Below are 9,197 nucleotides of genomic sequence, written 5' to 3' on the forward strand. Positions count from 1 at the left end.
GGAGGTGAGTTCTGCTACTTTCTTCGGAAGCACTTGGTTTTGTTTGAGCTCTGCTATTTCAACAGTTTCAACGCTAGGTGTCATAACAGGGCAGCTGAAATCAAGTTTGGTTTCTTGGATGAAAACACGAAACTTTCCAGGCTTGTCGACTCGGTCGGAAGCAGTGGCTTTTTTTGGGGCGGCATGATAGCTAGCTACTGAATGTTTTCTTCTCAATAATCGTGTTTTCACGTTCGCAAGCGCTCAACGATCATATTCTGCTGTTGCACAATATTCTACTGCGCCCCATAGTGTCTTGGTGGTAAAGTGCAGGCAGTCAAAGGCATACTGTCATTCACAGGAGATTAATGCTGGTGCGCGTAGTTCTTTTGGAAAACGTGTTTATTTTAGAATATTTCTCATATAAATAAATATAAATAATACTCATTACATTGACATTTTTGATCAAATAATGGTTGTGGTAATGTATTATTAGCGACCCCCACAGATGTATGATTTTACTGCTTTCATGGGAGCTCAGACCTTCCTTATGGGAGCTCAGCTCCCATTGGCTCCCACATAACTCGAACCCTGCTGTACATGCTTCAACTCCAAATGAATGGAAAAGATAGGCACCATATAATTCTGTTTGGATCGACAATCGGTAACTCTGTAACTGTTTTTGAGAAATGCAAATTGTAACGTCCAGAATTAAAGTGAACATCCAATAACTCGTTTATTGTTTGAAAGTGCTCAAAAGTGTATGCCAACAGATTTTTTAATATAAAGAAGCTTTTGCTTTATAACCCGACGTCCTAGCCATCATTTAGGAAGGTAGAAATACAACAAGGATACATATTTTTGACACGTTGGCACGTTACTTACTTACTTACTTACTTACTTGGCACGTTACTTACTTACTTACTTACTTACTTACTTACTTACTTACTTACAACTGATGCTTCGATCACAATGTCGCGCAATATCTATACGTCAGTCACTTTTGAAGTTCAAACAGCCTCACAGTCATCCATGAACTCATAGGGGACAAGTCATTCTATAATAATAATATATAAATATAAAATACGTAATTTCATATTCTCTTCCTTCCGTTTCTTATATCGTAGTCATGAGCAAGAGCGCTCAGTGGAAGCTGGAGGAGGAGAAGGAGAAATGGAGGGCCGTGGTGGAGGCCAAGGACTCTGAGCTGGAGGCCAAGGACTCTGAGCTGGAGGCGGAGAAGGACAGCAGCGCTCTGGCAAAGGCGGAGTTGGAGAGAGCGAGGGAGGAGGTGGAGGAGGGCCGACAGAGAGAGCAAGGCCTCCTCCAAAAGCTCCACGATATGGAGCAAGAAAAGAGGAGCCTCCTCAACAAGAGTCTGCAGAGGGAGGCCCTGGAGGACAAGGACTCTGAGCTGGAGGAGGAGAAGGAGAAATGCAGGGCCGTGGTGGAGGCCAAGGACTCTGAGCTGGAGTCCAAGGACTCTGAGCTGGAGGCGGAGAAGGCCAGCAGCGCTCTGGCAAAGGCGGAGTTGGAGAGAGCGAGGGAGGAAGTGGAGGAGGAGGGCCGACAGAGAGAGAAAGGCCTCCTCCAAAAGCTCCACGATATGGAGCAAGAAAAGAGGAGCCTCGTCTGTGACAACTCCGACCTGGAGAAGGAGAGGAGCCAGGCCCTCGCTGCCCAGCGAGAGACTGAGGGGAGCCTGGCCGGGGTCAAGGCGACCCTCCTGGAGACCGTCAAAGCCACCAGGGAGAAGAAGAAGAAAGGGAAATTCAGGAAATTCTGTTCAATGGTGAAGCGCAAGGTAAAACAGAAATATACAGTGAATTTATAAGAGAGCCACATTCCACATAATTTCACATTAAGGAAATGTAATGTAAAGGTAAAGTCTTACCAGTTTATCGTAAAACAACAGACAAGCTATGCATTGTTGTTGTAGGAATACTGGGGTTTTAAGAGATATGTTCTGTCATTGATTCTTTTTCTGTAACAACTGATATAGTGCAAGAGGACCAACCAGGCTGGTGTCCAGCCTCCAGCTGAAGGACAGAAGGACATCAAGGTAGGTGTCCAGCCTCCAGCCCCAGGACAGGAGGGCATCGAGGTTGCCCACGACGATGGACACAGCAGAGGTAAGTCAACATGTAGAACACATAGACCAAGGACATACTAACCAAACTAATGAAGTATTCTATTCTGTAGCTAAGGCCTGGTGAAGCTCATATGAACTCTCTCTCCTCTCTCTAGCGGCCAGCCCAGTGACAGCTGAGACGACGCCTTGTGAGGAGAGCGGAGCTTCAAAGAAACAGAAGCGTTCCCAGAGGATGCTGAAGAGCCTTGGGCTGCTGAGCTGCTATCCAGGCAGACGGCCTCCGTCCCCCCAGTAACCGTCTTCACGACGATGGAAACAGCAGAGGTAAGTCAACACATAGAACACATAGACCAAGGACATACTAACTAAACTAATAAAGTATTCTATTCTGTAGCTATAGGCCTGGTGAAGCTCATATAAACTCTCTCTCCTGTCTCTAGCGCCCGTCCTCCAGAGGACGCTCACAACTGCAAACAGCCTTGGCCGGAGCTGCTGTCCACCGTGAATAAAAAATAATTTGGATTCCATTCCTTTTGCTTGTGCATTTTTCATATCTTATGAACTTGTTATGCTGAAGATTGTGTAACTAGATAAGTGATCTTAAATATCATAGCTAGAAGCAACTGCGATTACAGCAACAAATATAGTAGCTAAGCATGTTTACAGCTATGCCTGAGGCAATATCCCAATAGAAATGTAATCATAACAAGAATCATATACAAGAATCATATACAAGAATCATAACAAGAATCATGTACAAGACATATAATGAATCATTAGAAATATACATGAGCTAGAAATGGTATGCCTACTGAAGAAAGATGGTCATCCATTCTCCCTCCCTCCCTCCCTGATACTAAACAACATAAGTAATTACTATTAAAGTTATTATTACTATACATTTATTAAATGTAACTTTATGAAGCAGTTTAATTGGAGTTGTGTTAGCCACATAAAGAAAATACATATCTAGAACTGAATTATGAAGGTTACTATGGGATTAGGTTAGACTAGAGAGAGAGAAGGAATGAGGATTGTGTTACAAGCAATATCCCCCTACCTGGTCGTACCCTTAAATGTCCACTAGATGGCAGGCATGTATCAGCATAAAGCAGGGGTCTCCAACCTTTTTTCATCTGAGAGCTACTTTGAAAAAATGTAAGTGGCCGAGCGCTACTCATATCTTCCCAGCTAGCAGGGAATGTTCCCACAACATTGGCTAACATTCCCTACAAGTTCTGCTAATGTTTTAAAGAAAACGTTTTCATCTAATGTTCAAAGAGCATTTTAAGGATGTTTACCATTTCAAATAATGTTCCTATAACGTTAAATGTTAACAAAGTAAGAACGTTTTAGGTGCAACATTCTGAGGATGTTTTGGGGACATTGTTTAGGTAACAGATTATAGAATGTTCTTTTATAAAATGTTCCCACAATGTTACATGATAACAAAGAATGGACATTTTCAAAGCAACATTCGATAATGTTTTCAGGATGTTATTGATGCCTCAGATCACAAAACGTTTTTTCTAGAATGTTCCTGTAATGTGATATGTAAACAAAGGAAGAACGTTTTACCTGCAACATTCCAAGGATGTTTTGGGGACATTGTTTAGGTAACAGATTATAAAATGTTCTTTTATAAAATGTTCCCACAATGTTACATGATATTGATAACAAAGGAAGGACATTTTCAAAGCAACATTCGATAATGTTTTCAGGATGTTATTGATGCCTCAGATCACAAAACGTTTTTTCTAGAATGTTCCTGTAATGAATGAATGAATGAATGAATGAATGAATGAATGGACTTTATTGTCATTGCTACAGTACAGGTACCAAACAACGACATTTAGGAGGGGTGGCTCCCCTGGTGTTAGGAAAGGAAGAAAAAAAACACTTTTAGAAAAAGAATAAAATCACAAGAAGGTAAGGAGCTGGTTTACATAAATAAAGGCTATGTACACAATCCACTGTACTATACTGCACAGATAGTCAACTAGGGTTGTCATATTGCACAAAAGTATTTTTTCACGTTATTTAAAGTGTCACAGTTTGCAGGCTTGAAATGTACATGTTTGTGCCTCAGCACTAGCTGCCATACAATCCGTCCAGACTGTCCTGGGCCCAGAACTTAGGCCTTTGCTGTGTTCAGGGCCTTCACGGCCCTGTGGTAGAAGCAGTTCTTCAGCTATGTAAACAAAGGAAGAACGTTTTACCTGCAACATTCCAATGATTTTTTGGGGACATTGTTTAGGTAACAGATTATAGAATGTTCTTTTATAAAATGTTCCCACAATGTTACACGATAACAAAGGAAGAACATTCCCAGCTAGCAATTTTTTGTTCTAAAAATGTTCAAAGAATGTTACCTAGAATGTTCTCGTAACCTTCTTAAAATGTTAAGTGACAACATTGCTAGAACATTATGCCCTAATGTTCTTGAAAATGTTTTCAGCGGGAAGTTTTCTTTAAGTTTCCAGAATGTTTTAGGATAATGTTCTCAAAAAACATTCTACAAATGTTTGGTAATAACCTTCTTAAAATGTGAGTTGACAATATTGCTAGAACATTACACCTTATGTTCTCAAAACATTTTCAGCTTAAGTTTTTTGTTTGTTCCCAGAATGTTTTAGGATAACGTGCTCTAAAAACCGTTCTAAAAACGTTTGCTTATAACCTTCTTAAAATGTTTACTGAAAACCCTGTTAAAACATTATGCCCAAACATTCTTAAAATGTTTTTGGGATGTTATTAAAAATTCAAGTTTCAGACTTGCACCAATAACCGAGGAGGCTGAGGACGTGGCAGACCAATCAAACGACTCTGATTAGATTTCAGACCAATCAAACGACTCTGATTAGATTTCACTAAGCCTGACTGAGATGTTCAGTGGTCGGGCACAGGTAGACGGGTTTAGTTGAAGACAGCACTAGGGAACGGGACACTGTGGATTACACGGTAAGGTTACAATAACTGTTTTTAATTGATTAACGTTACTTTGTATGGATACATTTACTTTCTTGACCACAAACTAACCGTTAATGCGAATAACGTTGAGCGTGTGTGTTGTCAGAAATTGCTAGGAAGCTGTGCGCAAAATTAACTTTTATCCACCGTCCAAATCGACAAATTGGTGAACGTTCAGATTTTACCAGCCACTCAATAGATTAACGTCATTGTTGTTGGTTTTTTGGCTGGTGAGTGAAGCAAATCTACCAGCCCAAAAGTTTGGGCCAGGTTTGGGAGCTAGCTAGCTAGCTAGCAAGCTATAGCAATCTAGCTAGCACAATTACTAGCATTCTACATGTCTATTTTACATGGATATTACTTGGTTATTTACAGTAATTACTGCATAATTAACGGCCTGTAATTTAAAGGGCTACCAAAAATACTTCTGATGAATCAGAAACTATTCTGATTTTAAATACTATTTTTGTTATAATGCAGGTGGATAATACAGGTGGACCATCCATGACTGAGGACAGTGATACAGGTGGACCATCTGTGACTGAGGACAGAGTTCAGAGTAAGGATGTGTCCAGGGATGATGTTTAAGAATGTGTCCAGGTGCAGCAGCAGCACTTGAGGGGAGCAGAAGCCCCACACTGTTCGAGGACTAAATCAAGCAATCAACACTTTGGGAATGCCTGTCTGTCATGAGGATATGTACTGTCAGAGATATGTACTGTTGCAGTGATGATAGGTTCTGACTTCCATGTTTTCAGTATGTACAGTATATGATGTTTTGCTTTAAAAAAAAAAAAAAAGTTCTCAAATGAAGCTGTGGCTGCCTCTCCCTGTCTCACCTCTGTTGTTAATGTTAATAAATAATGATACATTATGTTGAAAGACTTGAATATTGATGTTATCAAACTTTTACATGTGTTAATACGTTTAGCTAAAAACATTTTAAGAATGTTTGGGCATAATGTTTTAACAGGGTTTTCAGTAAACATTTTAAGAAGGTTATAAGCAAACGTTTTTAGAATGGTTTTTAGAGCACGTTTGTTACGAGGGGGGTCAGCGAGGATGACTCCCCGATGCCTCTGCTGGTTGAAGAGCAGCATCACTCCAGCCCTGGACTAATTAGGTGATTATTGTCACCTGTGAGTGTTTGTATGTGCATTTAGGTGTGTCGCATTTCCCTGTTCCCTTGTCAGTTGTTCGTACTTGTTAGCGTCTTGTGACCCCTTGTCTTTCCCTTAAGAATATTGTGCATGATACTTGTCCCTGTCCTTTCGGTCCTGGAGGACTTTACCTTACCTGTCGCTACTTCCAGGTATTATTGACTATGTGTGTTTTGATTTGTTTGTGTTTAAGTGAAGTTTGCTTTTAGTAAACGGAGCCTTGTTTGCTCATCTTTTGTTTTCGCTACTCGCAAGTGTTTTGTTTTTGTTCTTAGTTATCGACTCGCTACGCAGAGCCTTGCTTGCTCTCCTTTATTTTTCTGTGGTTCTGTATCACGGTCCTATGGATATTCAGTGTATTCATCTCAGTAAAGAGAACTTTATTTTATTCATGTCTCGACCTCAATTCCTCTGAGTCGCACCGCACCACACATGGGTCCAACACCACTCTACATTTAGAACATTATTCCAAAACGTAACACACGTTATCCTAAAACATTCTGGGAACAAACAAAAAACTTAAGCTGAAAATGTTTTGAGAACATAAGGTGTAATGTTCTAGCAATATTGTCAACTCACTTTAATTACCGAACATTATCCTAAAACATTCTGGGAACTTCCCACTGAAAACGTTTTCAAGAACATTAGGGCATAATGTTCTAGCAATGTTGTCACTTAACATTTTAAGAAGGTTATCACACAACATTTTAAAAATGTTTTTAGAGAACGTTATCCTAGAACATTCTGGGAACTTAAAAGAAAACTTCCCGCTGAAACCATTACGAGAACGTTCTAGATAACATTCTTTGAACATTTTTAGAACCAAAAATTGCTAGCTGGGCTTGCGGTATGCATCACTATTCACATTCATCTGAATGTCTAGCTGCGGACAGAATGAAAATATTTAATACAGACATGTTTGGAATGTTTACACCTGAATCTATTTGTTCGTTTGTTAAGCTTGTGTGAAAATGCAGTATGTTGTTTCCCCTTCCATAGTGAGTGTCTTCTCTGTGATGGCCATAATGGCCATGATTGCCATCTATTTCTATCTGAAGAAGAAAAGGTACGTACATCAAGGTAACTTCTGTCTGGAGGGGAAAAGTAGTAAACCAAAACAACAAAAATATTTCCAATGTTCATTTCTCCCTGCTTTCCTTACAGAGGACAGGGGCGAGGACAGGGGCCACCCAGAGGAGAGGTAGGTTTGGCCAACCTTTTTATGTTGTTTTCCCTCAGGTGAGGAAAATGATCAATGGTGTCTAAACATGTCATTAGCATGTGATTAGCAAGACCATGGCAACAGCATACAAGCTGTCATGGCCTTCTCTGACCGTGGTAAAACGGATACTGCTGATGCAAATGACTACATTCTGCAACAATAATTGTATAGACTCAGTTAAACCAAGTTGTTATTTGTATAGTTAGAGGGTTTCTTTAATGGCTGCACATTGATTTCTTCCTCTCTCCTTACAGAGAGCAGATGGAGCTTGGGGAGAGGGGACAGGTAGGTTCGGTCAAATATTTTTGTGTTTTTTATCAATCAGGTTGTATCGGGGGGATACACACCCGTGGACTATTATAACCTTAGTGGCACTAATTTAACACTAACACTCTATATAGACTAAATTGGATTTAAATGGTGGACACTGACTAAATAACTGAGGGGTGGGGGGGAGACAGGTATCAAATATGGAACAATTACAACATTTAATATATACAGATAACATACACAAATGCACATACATATAACATTGAAAGGATTGACATTTAACATTGAAATATATCTAGCCAATCTAATGGTACCAGTAGCCAGGGTTGTAGCACGTGTGGTGATGGTGATGGATGGAGGGAGAGGTGGAAAGTTAAGTGGAAACCCCGTAGAGGTAGCTAGTAGACAGATGGATCGTAGAGGTAGCTAGTAGACAGATGGATCGTAGAGGTAGCTAGTAGACAGATGGATCGTAGAGGTAGCTAGTAGACACGTAGAGGTAGCTAGTAGACAGATGGATCGTAGAGGTAGCTAGTAGACAGATGGATCGTAGAGGTAGCTAGTAGACAGATGGATCGTAGAGGTAGCTAGTAGACAGATGGATCGTAGAGGTAGCTAGTAGACAGATGGATCGTAGAGGTAGCTAGTAGACAGATGGATCGTAGAGGTAGCTAGTAGACAGATGGATCGTAGAGGTAGCTAGTAGACAGATGGAGTGTAGAGGTAGCTAGTAGACAGATGGATCGTAGAGGTAGTGTCGAATATTTTCTCTGTTTCAGTGATAAAAGAAGAGGTGGAAACTCCTGACCAAAGTTTTAAAAGTATTTATTCAAAAAAGGTTGGGTCTTCAGATTACAGGCACACTGAACAGTCACAACGTGAATCGAGGTAGTAGAGATCAGAATGAGCTCCCGACTGAGCTCCAGGTTTTATAGCCTTCCTTCTAGGCCTCTGATTGGCCTAGACCCTCGGGGGCGTGCATGCGTGTGTGTGTGTGTGACAGCGCATTGTGCGACAATTCGTGTGTGTGTGTCAGCACATGTGCGACAACTCGTGTGTGTGTGTCAGCACATGTGCGACAAGATCGTTTATAATGAAGTATCAAAAGTATTTGATAAAGTGTATATGAAGTAATAAAAATATACGTGAATATATGTGTAAGATATACGTTATATAAGAAAGCTATTAATGTGTAAAAATATACTACAGTAGCTAGTAGACAGATGGATCGTAGAGGTAGCTAGTAGACAGATGGAGTGGAGATGGTTAGCGTCTTTCGCTAGCCGCATCCCACGGTCCTAGTTCGTTGTTCACTTCAAAAATATCCCCACAACAGCAACCACTTCGGTTTACTAGAGGTTTATGATTTAGCTTATATATACTATAAGTAGGTGATACATGTCTATCCTAGCCACTCACGAGTCCCGAAAGGCAACCCTCTTCTCCGTTACAAAACCACCAACTGACTCGCACCGTTAGGAGAACCAAACATTTCGTCGAGTGA

Source organism: Nansenia antarctica, assembly GCF_963989245.1.
Source record: "Nansenia antarctica genome assembly, chromosome: 10".
Taxonomy (NCBI): Eukaryota; Metazoa; Chordata; class Actinopteri; order Argentiniformes; family Microstomatidae; genus Nansenia; species Nansenia antarctica.